The sequence below is a fragment of the Alligator mississippiensis genome, chromosome 5 (assembly GCF_030867095.1).
Source record: "Alligator mississippiensis isolate rAllMis1 chromosome 5, rAllMis1, whole genome shotgun sequence".
Lineage (NCBI taxonomy): Eukaryota > Metazoa > Chordata > Crocodylia > Alligatoridae > Alligator > Alligator mississippiensis.
The window spans coordinates 32,377,714-32,395,761 of NC_081828.1; the positions used below are offsets into that span (position 1 = coordinate 32,377,714).

General features: G+C 46.3%; 1 long non-coding RNA gene across 1 annotated transcript in view; it reads right to left on the reverse strand.

Moving 5' to 3' along the window:
* Positions 1-287: 287 nt before the first annotated feature.
* LOC132250765 (uncharacterized) overlaps positions 288-18,048 on the reverse strand; it is a 53,431-nt gene continuing 35,670 nt past the window's right edge. Inside the window, exon 2 of the long non-coding RNA XR_009462376.1 lies at positions 288-2,730. This is a non-coding gene — a long non-coding RNA (uncharacterized LOC132250765). The remainder of the gene's footprint in view (positions 2,731-18,048) is intronic.

An 18,048-nucleotide genomic window follows, 5' to 3' on the forward strand; every position in this document is an offset into this window, starting at 1 on the left:
TCATGGGTGGAATGTGGCAGGCCCGCTCCCCCTGTTTTCCCCCCCCTCCCTCCCCCCCCCCCCCCCCCCGATTGGCCAAGGAGCCCCAGGAGACCTGCATTTTCCCACAGATTGCCAGATGACCTGAAACTGCCATCAGGGGATCAGGGGATTAAGCCCACAGGGAATAAGCAGGGGATTAAGCCCACAGAAGCCATGTATCGATGCATTATTAAGCAATTTTCGCATTTAATTAAACTCTAAACTGAAATGTCTTACGAAATTAAAGCTATACACAACATAAAATGTAACTAATACCAACTATATATACTTTATTAAAGGACATTGTAAAAAGGAGTTTACTAAAAGCTAACCTTGAGACAGGCAATTCTTGCTACTTATTAAATGCTAGCATGCTGCATCTAGTGGCAGTAGCTACAAACATTTCCTGTCTCTGTGGAGTGAACACTTGTCTATATCTTGAGATGGCACACTCGGCATCCACTGAGTTCATTGGAATGGGAGTCAATATGTTGCCAGGGTGTAGAACTGTGGAAACTGGCCACAGAGAGAATCCCAGAACACAGACAGGCATCCAGCACTCTTTGACAAAGCTCACATGAGCAGCACATTCATTGTCATGCTCTTTCCACCAGCCAGGGTTTGAGTCACAACTCAGAACAAGCACCTGGTTGGGGTCCAGAATGGGAACAGCCCTAAGTAAGGAGGCAGTCGGTTGTCTAAACTGCGGTGACAGCGGTGGCTTGTATGTATAGTACTGGTTCAGCTTCACAGCTATTGTCTGGAACAGTTCCTCTCTGCTGGTTTTCAAGAGGACAGCTTGGCAGTTCTTGTGATGCCATGTCTTTGACCCAATTTATCAAATCCATCAGTTTGTCGTATGCATGGTGGATCATAGCCTGCTGCCCTTCAAACCACATTAGAAGCTCCATGAACCAGGTGGCATATCCAGCCACAAACAGCACTTGATCTTGAATATTGCCCCATCTTAAGAAATTGTGAAGCTTAAGCATTCACTGTGTGCTGGGTGTGATTTCCATGTCCTTGCTCACAAACTGCTGGTAGCACTGCATATTCTTGGTGTGGTAAAACAGGGTTTTTCAACCTTTTTTGGTCGGTGTATTCCTGGTGGCTGGTCAAGAAGTGGAGAGTCCCCCAACAGCTGATTGATGAGCGGGGGGCAGGTGGCCAATCAACAACCGGTGTGGGGGGGAGAGGGTCCCCCAGCAACCAACTGACAACAGCACACAGCAGTGAAAACAAAAGCACCAGCGATGCGTGGTGCTCAGTGGCTCAAGCAGTGCAAAGTGCTGGCAGCCTCACCTCCTGCTTCTCCGTGCACCCCCTGGGGCCTTCCCAGTTGACAACCCTTGTGGTAAAAGACCATGTTGCACTATGAATTCCACCTTGTGAACACAGGCTCAGGTGGCAGCAACACAGTGCCATGCGAGTCCCCACTTTGACTGGTGATGGACTCCCCGTACCGGACCTTACAGCCTGGACATTGCTTGAAGACTTTCTTGAAGGAGGGCACCAGGCTATCTACTGCGTGCAGCAGATGTCACTAACTAAAGACAGAATATGAGCATTGCAGGTGACATGAACTGCATTGGGCAGCATCCCTTGGAGCACATCAGCAAAAGCCTTGCACATGTACACAGCATTGTCTGATGGGAACGCTGAGATCTTGTCAAATTATAGGCCATAGTTGATGCTTACTTTCACTGTGGCTTGAGACCTGGTAAAAAAATTGTTAGCTGTGAGGTGGACCGGCTCTGTTTGAAATATAGGCAGGTCTTGGAGAAGTCTGCTGGCATATGGAAAACTGCCAGCATTTGCAACATTTTGGTTCAGGTAGTCCTTTAACTTCCGGCGATCAAGTATCTCCAGTGGGATGCTGATAGCTGTGAAAGCTTCCACGGGGGAAAACACCTCTTGCCTTGCCAAGTTGCTTTCCATGATCCTTTTAAGAAGTGAGGACATGGTTCTTGTTTTTTGCTTTGACCTTCAGCCTCTGAAACAGCTTTTTGTTTCAGTGAACCTTGCATTATAAGTGTCAAGCTATACTTCTTTTCCTCAACACATCCAGAGTCACGCTGCAGGTGATACGGAACAGTCTGCTCCATCTGTGTGCAAGATCCCTGCCGAATACTGATTTACACGGTCCAGCACTGAAATGTATTTTGTTGTCTTGGAGAATTTCTTCTCAGTGTTCATCCTAAAGAATCCTTCTCAGGCTGCCACATGCTGTACCAGAATACCTGTGGCTGCTTTAAAAGCTGACGCCAAAACCCTCTCGCTTCTCTGCTGGCTTCAGACTGGCTCCTGGACTGAGCCTGTCACAGACTCAACCTCTGATTTTCTCCCTCCCCTACACAGTGCTTCAGGACTGCAGGGCTTCCTGCCATTTTCTCTGCTTGCCAGTAAGTTGGGGGTTGTATTTTTTTCCAGCAAGCCTGCCAAAATCATGGGGGCTGCCATTTTTCATGGAGCCCACCTGATTTTGCATTTTCTGCGAAAAATGCACAGTTGTGATTTGGGCTGGTCCTTAGTTATGGACAGCTGTGGCTCTCCGTAGCTGAAATGATCAATTGATCAATGCTTCATTCAAAGGAGGAACTAAAATAAGTCACAGTTCAGCCACCATGAAGAAGTCTTCTCTGGTCACAAGAGACTTCTTACTACAACCCAGTATCAAACCTCCCTTTCTTGAACAATCTTGCTCAAAATCTGGAAAACAGACATTTCCAAACATGTAAATTCACAGGTTTTTACAGGACCTTGTTGAAGCTTCATTACCACCACACTGACAATCAGACTAAGTCTTTTGTAGAAGATACCTGGAAAATGTCATGCAGATGTTAAAAGATCGGAATGCATTACTCTGTCCTCAAACACAGTTAAAAAAAAATAGAGGGTTCAGGGCAGGTAGGCAGGTGTGGGGACAAAGATGGCTCTTGTTTCTTTCCCATAGTTTGGTTCCAAGTTGGGCCCTTCTCCCCCTTTCTGCCGTAAACTTTATACTAGCTTCCTCAGGACACTGTGCAAGCTAAGACTACCCAGAATGCCATGTGCTCTGGTCTCATCTTCTGTTAGTTCCTTATTCACTAAAGGGTGTAAGTGGAGGGTGGCATAGATTGATTGAGGCAGTACTACATCCCCTAAGGCAGGGGTTGTCAGCTGGGGTACATGTACCCTGGGGGTACTTGGGAAGGCCCCAGGGGGTTTGTGGTAGCGGCAAGGAGAAGCAGGGGATGAGACTGCCAGCACTTTTGTTTTCACTGACGCCATGTGCTGGTGGTGCTTCCACTGCTGGTTTTGTTGTTCTCCCCTGGGTGGGTGTGCAGGGAACCCCCCCCACCCTGGTCGTTGATCGGCACTGGGGGACCCCTTCTTCCCTCCTACTTTTTGATTGGCCGCCAGGGGACTCACCCCCCTGCTCGTCGATTGACTGTCGAGGGACCCTTCCCCTCCTCTCCACCCCCTAGCTTGATAGGGAGTCCCCCGACAGCCAATCTCTCAACCGGCTGCTGGGGGTACACCGACCAAAAATGGATGAAAACCGCTGCCCTAAGGAAATTCCCCCTTGTGCTATGAGTATGTCAGGAATTAGTTCTGGCCACTTTACACCCACTTTATGCTCTTGGAACAGAAAGGTTGTACCAGAATGAACTGAAAAACTTGACGCATCTTTAAAAGAAGGGAATTGTTATACAATTTCTTTTCAACAGGGCTTCTTTCTTTGTTGGAAATTTGTGCCTTTGCAGCACATTATTGGCTGATGTGCCCTTCCTGCTATTGCTATTATTAATGTATTTTATAACTGTGCAGTTTCATATTTTATAGTCCCTACTCGATGATATTCTACATTGCACACAACCCAACATTCTGTCTATAACAAGTTTACATGCATATTTATTTAACATTAATTTTTATTTATTGTTAATTCATTTTCCTTCATTCTCTTTGCCTAACAGAAATGTTTGGATCAGCCATCTTTCTGGTAATAGTTTAGTTTCAAATCCTGCTTTACTATTATAATTTTTAAACTACAACAGCAATCTTGAAGAAGTTGCATTTACCCTTGTGGCCAGATTATGGCAGAGGCTTAGATCAATTTCCTTAAGTCAATTTTGGTTCAATTTTTTAAAAGTATTTAAGCAATCAAATGTCTAATCTGTATTGCTCAGTATCTAATTACAACAGCATCCAGAATTCCTGCTCAAAGGCATGCAAAGACAGTTTCTGTGTCTCAAAGTTTACCATCCCCGACAGCAAGTGATGCACAAAGACTGAGCGGAGTGTAATCAAAATTACACACTCTGACAGCATATTTCCAAAGTACAGTCCAGTAGCCCTTTTTCACACTCTGTAAGCACAGATTATCTTTTCAGCTCTGTTCAACACCTTTGAGATGCAGCTAACTGGAAATTGGTTCTTTTTTACTTTTGCAGTTTCATGGTTCCTCCCCCATTTGTGATAACGGTGGAGTTAGATGGGAAGTTCAGTGTTAAAGTAATTTATCACTGTCATTTTGATATTATGTTTTCAAAACAGCTCTTCCTCCCCATCCATTTCCACTGCTGAGAAGATAGTAAAATAGTTTTTGTTAACAGGTTTCATACATACTTCCTCAGAAAAGTAACCATTCCCACTGCATATTGGGCACTTTTTAGCACAGGCGATGCGTGGGGAGGGGGGCATGTGCACCCCTGAGATTGGCCCTCTCTAGATGGGGAGTGGGGGTGCTGTGTGAAGTGCCAGCCAGTACCCCTCCTGAGTTTGGCGCTGGCTGGCACTGAGAAGTACTGGTGACACTTCTGGTTTATGCCACCAACACTGCAATTGGCCGCTGGGGGACTCCCCCCTGCCCTTGACAACTGGCCACTGGGGTACTCCGTCAGTGATCAGCCACTGAGGACACCGCCAGTCAGCGATCAGCTGCTGGTGCCCCCCCCCAGACTCTGGAGTCACCAACTGCCCATCCTTTTTAGATTCTGAGGCACTTAGCATTTCTTCAACTGTTCTGATTTTTTTGTTTGTTTTTTTCCATCAGAATTAAATGTTTTTTCTACATGGACTGAAATTCAAAGTGTTTCAAAATTTTCCTTTTAGTCACAGTTTTGGCTACTGATTTTTGTCATAGTTCTGAGTACTCTGGCTTTTGTTAGGTTACTTTGGTTTGATTATATAGGTTATTGTCAATATATAGCATGAATTCCTTCCAACATTTGCTCTAGCAGAATACTCTGGGTTCAGAGCACAGACTACATGGAAGACAGGAACCAACGCTGTCCAGATAACTTATTTACAGTGCACATTCTGGAATTTGCCTCATCAAATGGTATTTGCAAGAATCTGGCTGGAGAGCCACTTGGCTCCTGTCATTCTTCTCACTATTTCATTCAAGTCAGCAAATGAAGACGTTCTCTTGAGAATCCTTTGGATCTTTAGACATTGTGTTTATGCTAATGTCTGACTTTGACTGTTACCATCAAACAAATCTCAGCAGCAAAACCAGCATTTTCTTTCATTTGGCTCACCCTATCTTGCAGTTAAACTAAACTAGCAGATTTCTCACAGCATGAAGTTACAGACCTTCCTTCTTCTGTTAGTCCATTAGGCCACAATTCATACAGGTACAAAAGCACACTAAAATCACTGAGAGTACTCAAAAGTGGAGGGTTACATTCATGCTTTAGTATCTTCCTGAATTGGGACCATGGTGTGTATTTCTGGCAAACACCCAGTCCTCCAAAACTCATCAACAAACTTAAATGGCCTCACTGTTGACCACTTTTTTCCTCGTTACTTTTGTGCATCTTTTCCCCACTAACTTTTCAGATGTTTACAGTTTAATATTGGTTGCCCCAAATGCTATTGCAAGGTGAGTCTATTCACTTTACCATTATATGCCACATGGGTTTCACTTGGAATTAAATGTTAGAATCTCCACTTCAGAGTAAGCATGTACTGTCATTGCCTTAGCTGCTGTCATTCATTTAATAGTCTAATTTTGCAAATTGCATTTTGATAACCCTCAAGTTTGAATATGCACTGCACAATTCCCTTTTAACAACTGTATCACATTTCTGTTCCATTTTTAATGCTTATGGGGTTTTCTTTCACTGACAAGCCCAGCAAAAATCTTTTCAAGTCCTGAGGGCATTTAATCTATTCCCCTTTCGGGTAGCATAACTGCAAAGTGTTTTTTTATTTCTCATCTCAATTTGTTTTACTTCAGTGGCCTGACAAACTTCTATTGCTTTTTTTATGGGTTAATCTCCTGACCCTTAGAAGGTTCTCACTTGTTTTGTTAACATTAGGCATGTCTACATGAAACACTTTGCTGCGCAGTAGTGTAGTTTACTGTGTCTACATGTAGACACTTACTGCGCAGTAAATGATGCTCCTTGTGAGTAAATTTGATACCTGCAAATGCAAGTGGCAAATTTACTTGTAAGTAGTTGCTGCACAGTAATGCATGTGTAGATGCCAACCAGGAGCATATTTGTTCCCAATCAGCCCTACCACTAGGGGGCCAGCCGGAGCTGAGCCCCAGGGCTCTGGGGCTGAAAGTCTCTCCTGCCTCAAGGCTTGGCTGCTTCTATGGCAGCCCTAGCCTCAGGGTCTTAAAAGCCTGGGGCACACGCAGGCAGCCTAAGGCCACTCCAGGCCCATGTATCCCTGAGCAGGTCGCAGGCCAGCTATACCAGCCTGCCTGCACCCCAGCACTGCTGCCTGGCACTGCAGTGCCATGCACCTGCCAGGCCCAGGCCGTCCAGGCCTGCAGGTGCTACAGGCTCATTCCAGGCCTGCCAGCACCCAGACCTAGCTGCAGGCAGCTCTTGGCCACTGGAGCCAGCTCCAGCTGCCCACAGCCCACCCCCAGGAACCTGCCCACGGGTCATCGCCTCACCACATGGCTTCCAATCCCATGCAGTGCCCTGAGCTGTGCGCTGCAGGCAGCTCCCCAGGCCCGGCAGCACAGGGAACAGCCACATGGAAGCCAGGTAAGCTGGTGCAGGAGCCCCAATGGCCTCATTCTCACCCATGCCAGTGCCTGCCACTGGGGGCTCAACTAGTTCGTGAAGGTGACTGATGACGTCATGGCACTGTGGGGTGAGACAGAGGTGCAATGTCAGTTCACATGGAGCAGGCACTCCAATGCCCATGTCTATGAGAAGATGTCAGGCTGGATGTGGAAGCACAGGCACAATTGATCAGTGTGGCAGTGTCGCATAAAGGTCAGAGCCTTGTAGGCACAGTGGATTACCATCACCGAGCACAACTGTCAGTCAGGGAGTGCCCACAAGTCCATGCCCTTTATGTGGCAACTGACAGAGATACTTGTGTTCTGGGACCCAGACTGCAGCCATGCTGTGTACAGCAGCATGAGTGGCCTGCCCGAGCCCACCCCCCTAGCCTGGCACCCACGGTGACATGTCACTGGGAGAGAGCCCCTCAGGCTTCCAGCAGCCTGTCACACTGAGCTCCCTACCTGCAGCTTCCACCAGCAGCTCAGGGAGCCTGGGCCAGTGCCTGCCCAGACAGCTCTGCAGCCTCAGCCCTAGCCATGAGGCACAGCTGGTTATGTCACTACTGGCCACCAAGCAGCAACAGATCTTCCCCAGATACCCACATGCTACACCTCAACATCCAAAGACACTGTGTGGAGCTGCACGCCATTGCTACCAATTGGGACTGAGCAGAGCTGCTGGCCATGCCAGCCCAGCCACATGGTAAACCCTGCACTGTGGGGAGGACCCTCCCCACCCTGGCCCCTGCCTCTGCCCCAGGCCTGGGCCCTGCCCCCTGTCCCACCCCAGCTATGTAGTAAGCCCTGCAACGGGGGTGGAGGACCCTTCCTGCCCCAGCCCCTGCCCCAGGCCTGGGCTCTGCCTGCATTCTTCTGGCCCCCAGGCTTCCCCCCACAGCACACAGAGAGGCAGGAGACAGGGCAAAAGTTTACTGAGCAGTCTGTGTCCCTGCAGTTAGGCAGGCACAGGCCTCTTGCATGCTCATGAATGCATCAATGCTGGCGGTGATGTCCTCCACAGCTGTGGGGGGCAGAGACATGTAGCACAGTCATGGGTAGCCCTCCAGGTAGCAACAGAGGTTGCAGGGCAGCCTGGTTTCCCTCCATGCCATCAAAGCTAAGGGGCCCTATGCCAGGTGTGCCCAGGGCACCATGGTGATCGGCAGCAGCAGGACATAGTGGGTTGGGCACCCCTCAGTTTGCACAAACAGCTCCTTGCACACACCACCCATGACACGTAGCAGGGGCACACTTAGGGTGCAGCGCTGCCTCAAGGGGGGGGTGGGGTTGGCCCCAGGGCACCTCCCTGGAGAAGCCCCCTGCGGGGAGGGCAGAAGTGCAGCCAACTCCACGTCCCAGTCATCTGGGAGCTCCACACCCCCTCGAGCCTGGCCGCCATGGGCTGGGTGGAAGCTCAGGAGAGAGGCTGGCCTGCAGGAGAAGTGGGGAAAGTGGGGTCTTGAGCCGCAGCAGCAGGTTCTGCCAAAAGCCAGGCCTGTCCCACCACTGGAACAGGGTGGGGGAGGCAGGCTGCCACAGCCAGCACCCAGAATTCCACCTGCCCCAGGGGAGCGCATGGGGGCAGGGGGCTCAGCTGGTGTCTCCTAAGCCCAGCCCTGCTCAGCCAAGTTACCATGGTTCCTGGGCACGCATGCATGCCTGACCCCCAATCCAAGATCAGACAGCACATGGCCCCTGGTACAGAGCACCTGATCTCAGAAATGTTGCAAACTCTCACAAACAGCTTCTCTCATGGCTCTGCAGGCCCCACAGCTGCACACAAGAAAGAGGCCACAATTGGTAGCTGGGATGAGGCCTCAGGATCACTGCCACCCACAGTTGGGGCCCTGAGAATATGCCAACTCTGCCAGAGGTGGATTCAGAACTGCATCAGTCTCCTGGACTGGCTGGTGATGGTGTTGCAAGACCATCTGGTGGATGCATGGGCCTGGAGGGGAGAGGATGTAGCCCACAAGGATGTAGCCCATTGTCTGGGACCAGGCAGACCAGGAGTTCCAGGCACAGTTCCTGGCCCTGGAGCAGGTGAAGGCCCTGTGGGATCACACAGCAGTCCTAGGCAGGGCAGTTCAAGCCACAGATGATGACTGCCGGGTGCTGGACACCATGCTGGACCCAGCGGTTGCCTTTGTACCATCCGCTGCTCGGCCCCCAACCCTAGCCCTGCCCAGATCCCTGGCAGCTGCCCGATGCCCTAGCAGCCACCCGATGGCCAGAAGCAGGCCCCACCTTGGGCCTGGGAAGAGGTCCAGCACAGCCCCTGCCCCAGGTCCCCCACAACTCAGCCCCCCTCTCCCCCTGCCTGGGTCCAGGCCTGCTGCTCACCCTGGTTCCATGTCTGCATGGAGCTGAGCTGCCTGCAGTGGGCCCAGGACTGCATGCTGATGCTGCTTGCCCTGGACACCAACTGCTGGAGGCATGTGCACCCATGGGGGAAAGCAGCCAGAGGCCAGGCTTGCTCGCCACTTGCCCCCGGGGCCTACCCGCAGGCACCCCCTATGCCCTCACCCAGGATGGCACACAAACCACATTGTAAATAGTTTAAGGAGGCAAAAGGATGTTTTATGGTTTTTGGGCGGTGGAGGGGTCTGTTTGTTAGTGGGGATGGGAAGAAGGGCTCTGTTTGATGTGAGGGGAATAAAAACTGTTGTTCTTCTGAGACATATTTGCAGCAAGCATGGTGCAGGAGGTGGGTGGGGGGAGGGGTCCATGGGCAGCTGCCCAGGCAGGCTACAGTAGGGAGCACAGGAGGAGATGGCTGGCCAGTGCCTCTTGCACCTGATGCCCTAGCCCCCAGGGGCAGGTGTGTGGCTTGCTTGGGGCCTCAGGGGGTGTGGGGGTGCTGCTGTCACTGCCACTACAGGTGATGTTCCCGCTTCCAAGCATCCTTTGCCTGCCATGTCTCCTCTGTCCAGGCCTCTCAGAAGATCTCCCCCTGGACCTCACAGATGTTATGCAACACACAGGTTGTGATGCCAGAGAGGTTGTCCTCAGCAAACAAGGTGGGCGGTGAGGAAGTGTCAACATCCTTTAAGGCAGTCAAAGGTGTACTCCATCAAGGCACGAGTCTGGCCCAGGCACTGGTTGAAGCAGGCCTGGGAGGGGTCCAGCTGACCAGTGTAGGGCTGCATGAGCCAGAGCAGGAGTGGGTAGGTGGGGTCCCTGATGTGGAAGGATGGAATTACCACAATTCCCAGCTGCAGGTCTATCACCCCTGGAGCAAAGCGGTTGCTCTGCACCAAAGCTGGCAGGGCAGAGTTACAAACCATGCAGGTGCCATGGCACTCGTGTGTGAAGGCTTCCAAGCTGGCACTCGCACCCATGAAGGCACCACAGTGGTCCACAACAGCCTGGAGCACCATGGAATGAAAGCCCCTCTGGCTGTAGTACAGCCAGTCACCATGAGGTGGGCAGGTGATGGGGATGTGGGTCCCATCCAGGGCCCTGATGCACTAGGGCCAGAGGCAGCAGGACTGGAGGCCTAGGACGGCAAGGGCTACCCCAGCAGTGGCATCCCCCAGCTGGACGGGGACCAGGTAGCAGCTGTGAGGAGGTAGCAGCTCTGGAACAGCACACTGTGGCTGGGCAGGTAGTCACTGCATGTGGGTGAGCTGGAAAGGCTCAGATGACCATGGGCCAGCTGGTGGTTGGTGCAGCAGGTCAGCAGGGCCAGCATGGTGGCCAGCAGGAGCCTGGGGTGTTGCTTGTCTCTGCCAGGGGCAAGTGCTGGAGCAGCCATGGCATAGGGAAGCAGAGACAATGAGGAGAGAGCTGCAGCATGCTGCCCCAGTGCTGTGCATGCTGCTCTTGGCTAGGGAACAGAGAGTAGGGTTTTCTTTTCGAGACAGCTGCTGGCAGCTGCACCCAGATCCTGGAGCTCCCCCTGGTGGCAGCAGGGGCCCATTATAGGGCCACAGGAAGTGGCACCAGTTGGGCTAAAAGCTGTAAATCTGCTCCCATGTCCCTGCACGTGTAGATGCCTGCCTGGGAGCATTTACTCTCAAGTAGTTTATTTGAAAGTAACTTGATCTCGGATCAAAAGCATGTGTAGATGTGCCCATTAAGTCTCAAATCATCTCATCACAAATCAAGGAAGCTCCCAAATCAACATTGCACTGTTAAGTCTAAACCTTGCTGCCAATCATATACCTAGCTGGCCCCATTTTGCTCTTGCCTATGCATTTTGAACATTTGAAGTTCTAATTTCTTTTAGGAATACCAAATACTTTAATTTTTTCGTTACAGTATCAGAATCGCTTCCTTTCTATCTTGAACTGGAAGGAATTCTTGTTTGTGATGTGTGAGCCAGGCAGAGTTGTAGGGGAAAGCTCTATAGTCAGTGTGCAGAGTGGCTGATATTACCAAGTGAAGTTCTAATATCCAAGAGTTAGCAATTTGAATTCAGGTTGCTTTCTTTTCCCTTTGACCCAAGCACACAATATCAGGTATCTCTGAGATCTGACCTTTTTTCTAGTTCCAGTTCAAATACTACACAGTCCAGAAGGATTTGGGCTCAGAGCTAGTTACTTCCTCACCAAGAAAACAATGAGAGGATGCAATCCTATGGCCAGTTCCTCAGTATAATATGTATATACATCCTACATATATTTTTTTACCCTGCATTAATCATTTGAATATACAACCTCATTGGTCACATGTTCATATGAGTACTCAACTGCAGCCAATGGAACAACTTACATAAACTTCCATCAACACAAGTTATGCAATCAGGGCCCTAAAAATAGCTGCAACTTACACAGACATAGTACTACTTTCATCAATCCAGCCAGACAGTTCAGCGTTCAAGTTCTTGGGCCAAACTGTTTTTTATACACAAGACTGTCTGAAAACACAGCTGAGTCTCTGTCTTAATCCTGCTCAGACACAATACATTTCTTCTTCATCTGAAATTTTCAATCAAAGTTAACTTAACCTTCAACCAGGAGCATTTTTCACTCAAAGGCACCTTGGTATTGTAGGTTCATTCTCAGATCAGAGGTTCTCAACCTTTTTAGGCTCAAGACCCTCCCTTGTTATACTCAAGGCCCCCCTCAGAAAATGCCAGCCCTTACCTTTCATTTGTTTTTGGCAAAAAGAGTAATTCTCCTGTTGCAAAGAACTCAGAAGGATCACAACAGATCAGAATGTTTTTTCCACTACTGATTCCTATTTAAATCTCTGGGTTTATCTTGTGAATCATGGGCATGTCTACATGAGCTGCCCACTGCACAGTTATTACTTGCATAAGCAAGAACTAAATAACTGTGCAGTAACAGGATCTACTGCACAGTACCATTGCTGCATGATATTTGCCTGATGCAACTGTGCAGTAGCAACAAGCTACTGTGCTGTAGCTCATTACTACTGCACAGTACTGTCACCACACAGTTAGTGCCTGGCAACACTACTGTGTGGTAGCAATGAGCTACGGCACAGTATCTCATTGCTACTGCACTGTAGTGTCTCATGTAGATGCACCCCATGTGTAGGTGTTTGCACACCTCACAGTGTGAACATTGTACCTTTCAAAGGATCTCTCAGCATCCTAGTTTAGAATCACTGTCTCAGTGTGAGCTTTAAGAAAAAAAAACCATAGAAATTTAAATATTAGATTAGACAAGAAGTGCATCTAATCATGAGGAGTCTTTGCTCCTAACCTTATCAATTAACAATGTATAATTTGTGCCAACTCCCCTTTTTCCATAGTACTTGTTTAATATATTAAACACCATCTATCCTAGCTTTTATCATTTTGCTACTCCAAAACAACCATTTAATACTTATTAAATTGTTTCCAAAGCTTAACTATACTTTACCAGTCATCCTACAAATGCTTACTTTCCTTAATAGCCTCCTGTGAGGGATTTTGACAAGGATTTCTGAGAGTCTAAAAAAGGTTATATCGTTTGGCTCTCCTTTATCCATTTCCTTGTTAACACACTCAGAAGAAGCATAGTAGATTAGGGATATATAGTTTTCCTTTGCAGAAGCTATGACTTCAATTCTTTTCAAACCATGTTTATCTATGTTTTTAAGAATTCAATGGGACTGAGGTGAAGCTCACAGGTCTATGACTACCAGGATTAGTTTAATGCTTTTTTTTTTTTCCAAGACAGGAACAAAACTTACCACTCCCCTATCATTCAGTACAACGTAAGAGTATAACAACATAACATATCTTTGTTATCAGAGTAACTTAATCCTTGAACTTGAATTCTTTCAGAAGTCATGGATGAATATACTGTAGTCTGGTGCCTTTTTCGCTCATTATATTTATTCATGCACCACTTATTTTAACACCTGAAGTTTCATTTTTATTACATGAAAAAGGGAATGTTGGGAGGTATGTCTCTTCCCAAAGTCTTCAGCAGTAAAAGCTAAAGAAAAAGAAAAGTATTTAACTTTTCTCTGGCGTCCTCATTCTTTTCAGTTGCTCCTTTTATTTCAGCTGGCCTACTGATTCTCAGAGGTTTGTAATCTATCTTTGGTTACTTTTCAAACTTCATTTCCTTATAAATTCTACCTTACATTATATACAATTCATACTTTGTGCTTCTTTCTATTTGCTTTCTATCTGATACCACTGTCATTCACTACCCCCTGCATACTTTCCCTTTAACCATACTTTGCTAATTACGTTAGCAAAAAGTTCTGCTTCTGAGGAAGTAGATCAGTTGGCCTATTGTGAACATCTTAAGCTTTCTTACTTAAGTGTTTAAACATTGACCACTCTTCCTATACATTGGCACCACCCTGGCAACATTTTTCAGCCTTGGTGGTTTATAAAAGCACATTTCAACCTTTGTAAACAAAATTTATACCACAAGGCTCACTGCACAGCACAGCTAAAAGAGCCATGCACACAGGACCTCTTGCCTCTGGCAGTCCAGAAAATAAACCGATAATGTATATATTTGCTTTTCTAGCCTCTGCATTCAGTTATTATTCTGTCATTTATGTATTTTCTTACATTGTGTTTGTATTGTTTCTGGTCTGCATAATATAACATTGAGGGCACATATTGGCTAGGTAGAGACATTAAAAAAGCCTGAGGCAGAGTCGATCTAAGTTGCATGATTTTTTTGTAAGCAGCATAATTTAGATCAGTAGTGAAAAGAACACACATGCGCCCTTTGGAGGGGGAGGCAAATCTTAGACTGGGTTTCACCATTTTTAAACCAGCTTGTACGTGCCAAACTTCTGTTCTGTTCTGGGTGAAGACCAGTTTCTGATCACTTATACCGGTACAAGTGCAATGTTTGTACCTGGCCATAGACTACTAGTTTTGTCAAGAGGTTTTTTCCTTTCCTATTTCTTGGTAAGCAGCTGCTGTTCAGCTCAAGAACTGAAGTACTGGTTATTATAGCAGAAACTGCAGCATCCTTACCACTCAATAAATATTTAATTAGCAAATGCTCATGTCGGATATGTTTATAATGTCTCTTGTAATTTATTAAGCAGTATGTTTCCTATCAAATTTTATATAAAAGACAACTCTCCATTTCTTTTTTACTAGTGGAAATCACAATGGAAACCCTAGTATAAAAAAGCATAAACACTATCAAAGAACCATACCAAATATGGTTTGTAAGGATCTTTTTATTTAAATAAGTAACAAACTATTTATACTTTTACAAGAGTCTGTCCTATTTTAGTAAATATTTGGCAAAGTGACTTGATTAAAAGAGCAACCTGACCCTCATTCAACATGGTTGTTTGCCATAACTGAATCACCCATCAATTCAATGACACTAGAAAATAATTTTAGAACTCTTCTACACAAAGTAGCACTTGTTTATAGGTCAGTTAAAGCTCTATATGCTTCAAGCACAACTGGCCAGGTGTTCTAAAAACTTAATATAATAATACACATAGTAAAATTTGTGACCAGAATACAGTAAAACTGAAAATCAACTGACTGTGCAATGTGTTATATCAGGAACAACAAACTTTGGTTCAGGCAAAACTTTGATTCTCTTTAAAGAGCTTCACCTTTAAAAACTAAAAAAAGCAATTGCAGCAGTGAATCTTGTCCCCTGCAAAGATACATAAGAGCATCCTGTCACTGATCACGCTCCTTTGGAGGAGAAGCTCTACTTCAAGTACTCTCCTTATTTGGTCTCCCTCTCCTGAAGTGCCCCCTGAAGCCTTGGCATGCATTCACAGGAAGAGAGCCTCTGGCTTTGAGACCCTGGCTCTTCTCTGTCCCTGATTCCCCCAGGAATTCATAACACCCACCCATCAGAGTTTCTCTTTCAGTCAGGTCCCAAGGGGAGGGCTGTTTTCATCTTCAAAGGGGGAGAACGTGCTGACGCCCCAAACAACAGAACAAATTGCTCAGCTCCAAACAATCTTTACTGTTCCAGTCCAGTTCCCTCCACCCTTTCTTGGACTCCACTCTGCCTCCTTGTCTAGGGGCAGAAATTACACATAAACTGGTATAAGTGACCAGAAACCAGTTCATATCTGTAACACAAGAAAGAAGGGCTGGAAAGGACGTCAGGGGGTCTAGTTCAGCTCAAGACAGGAGCATCCCTGATTAATCCATTCTAATCGACTATCTATTTAAACTGCTCCTGAAATTTCCAAGGACAGAGGTCCTATAACTGCTCTAGGAAGCCTATTCCAATGCTTAACCACCCTCATAGTCAGAGAATTCTTCCTAATCTCCAACCTAAATTTCTTCTGCTGTAGTTTGAGGCCATTGCTCCTAGTCCTAACCCCTACAGCCACAGAAAATAGTTTATTCTTCATCCTCTTTACAACTGTCCTTCGGGTATTTGAAAACTATTGTCAAATCCATTCGTCAGTTTTCTCTTCAAGCTAAATAACCACAATGAAGAAAGACCTAGAGCCCAACAGTTTATTCCTAGCATATTCGAAAGCCCCATCAGAGGGAGCTTTGGGTGACTAAGAATGCAGGACAAGGTCTGTTTCTGGGACAAATGGATGGTTCCAACCCATGTTTATGGAAGAACAGTTTCAGCCCTTGACTATATTAAGCCAGTTTAAGACAGACTAGGTAGATGTAATGTGTTTCAGTACATTTTATGCTAGCAAGGTGTTAACTGTTTCCTTCTCCAGAGTTCATGGGGAGAACTCCCCACATCTCACTACTCCCAAAGGGAACCACTGGTTCAAGAATTCAGTCAGATAGATCTGTTGGATAAGCTGCATTGGTACATGGATGACACTATAGATCAGGGCACTGTCTTAGTGGGAGAATCATGCAATTTTATTGTAGGCGCATTAATATACAAAGCACAGACATGAGGGTTGCATATAAAGAGACCACAAAAGGGGTCTGAGCTACAGCTAACCATGGAACTGCAATACCAGTATATATACAAATTTAAGTTATGTAAAAATGGGATCAAGAAACAATGATGATGTAACCAAGTCCGTGGCTACCTATGGCACAAGTATGGCATTAGGGAGGGTTATACTTCAAACCACATGAATGTTTGATTATTTTAAGAAGTGTAACCAGCTTTGTAATTCAATGCCTTGTTATAAAAGTCAGCAAGACACAATTCTTATGAATAGCTGTTGATTTACAGTAAGACAGGCCCCTGGTCTGATTTCTAACCATTCTTCCCTGCTTGCTGACTAAGGATATGCACACTGCAGGGGAGTCCTAAGCTTAGCAGTCCTGGATAAAACAATTTGCAGATACTGAGACTACATTGCTTTCACTGGTTGAAAACCTCCCCAAGTGGTGGTGGAAGGGACCTGCCTTTGACATTGTTGTCTATGAAGTGGTACAGCACTGCTACATTGCCTGGCAAAGACAGACATGGTCAATTTAGAATGACATTGTTCTCCTTGTGGGCAGATACCCTATTTGAAATTTTCTTAAGGAAAAAGAGTAGTTTAGATTTCCATGTCACCACCCTTTTGTTTACAGGAAGAAAAGACTTAAGGGAGATGAGAAAATTGGTACTACTGATAGCAGTGAGCTTTCTGCCTCATTTTCCCTCCCCAGATGGGTGTAGTCTATCACTTCACAAGTAGCTTTCAAGGAAAATCAGTTCACTGAGGCGGCTTCCAGGATAAAGCAGAAGTTATGCTGATGAGATGGAGAAAATTTTCAGAGATGTGGTGGAGCAATAAGCAACTCTCAAGGTTGGTGGAGGTTGTTTGCCTCCTGTTACTCATGCTTGCAATCTGAGAGATCCTCTTGTAGGTTCCAGCTGCTTCTAGATGCCCACCAGCTAGCAGCAAAAATCAGCACATTAGCCCAAGCTGTTGTTTTTGCCTGTAAATATTTGTGCACAGTCTCAAAGCCCTGGATGGTTATGTTTTAAATTGCTAAAATAAATCAAACAACATGTTAAAAGAAGAGAGGAGTAAACGAACCAAAAGTTAAACAGAACAGCTGAAGAGAATAAGAGAGAGCCCCAGAAAAGACTTGAAAGGAAAATATATTTGTGCTTTATGCTGCTGTCAACAACTTAACAACACTTTTCATTTTAATAGAGAAAAGCAGCAGAAAAGGTCTTAAAGAAGACATGACTTATAGGAGGGTCTCTTCAACACTGGGACAGAGGAATCTGGGAAGAAGGAAAGAGTCTCAAGGGAACCAAAGTGGATTTCACAAAGGGCTCGAATCCCACAAGAAAGACTCCTGCACCACCATCTATCCCAGCTGCTTCAGATGCTAATCTACAAAAACAAGAGCCTTAAAAAGAGGTGTGTCTGTAAAGGACTGGTGACCACATTTTAACAAAGATTTTCATAAGCACTAAATATAAGAGTCCTAACAAAATGGTGTGGTACAGTCTACCAAATACAGTGAAATAACACCAAGTTACACTAAAATAGTCTGACTCATGAAACAACAAGTTTAAGGGAAATGTTAAAGGTGAAAAAACTAAATTTGTCTCCACCCCGCCTCCTTCCTTTAGTACAAAATGCAAAATACTCTTTTCATTGAAGAAGCTTGTATTGAAGGCAGGATGAAAACGAGAAAAATCATGATTCTTCTATTT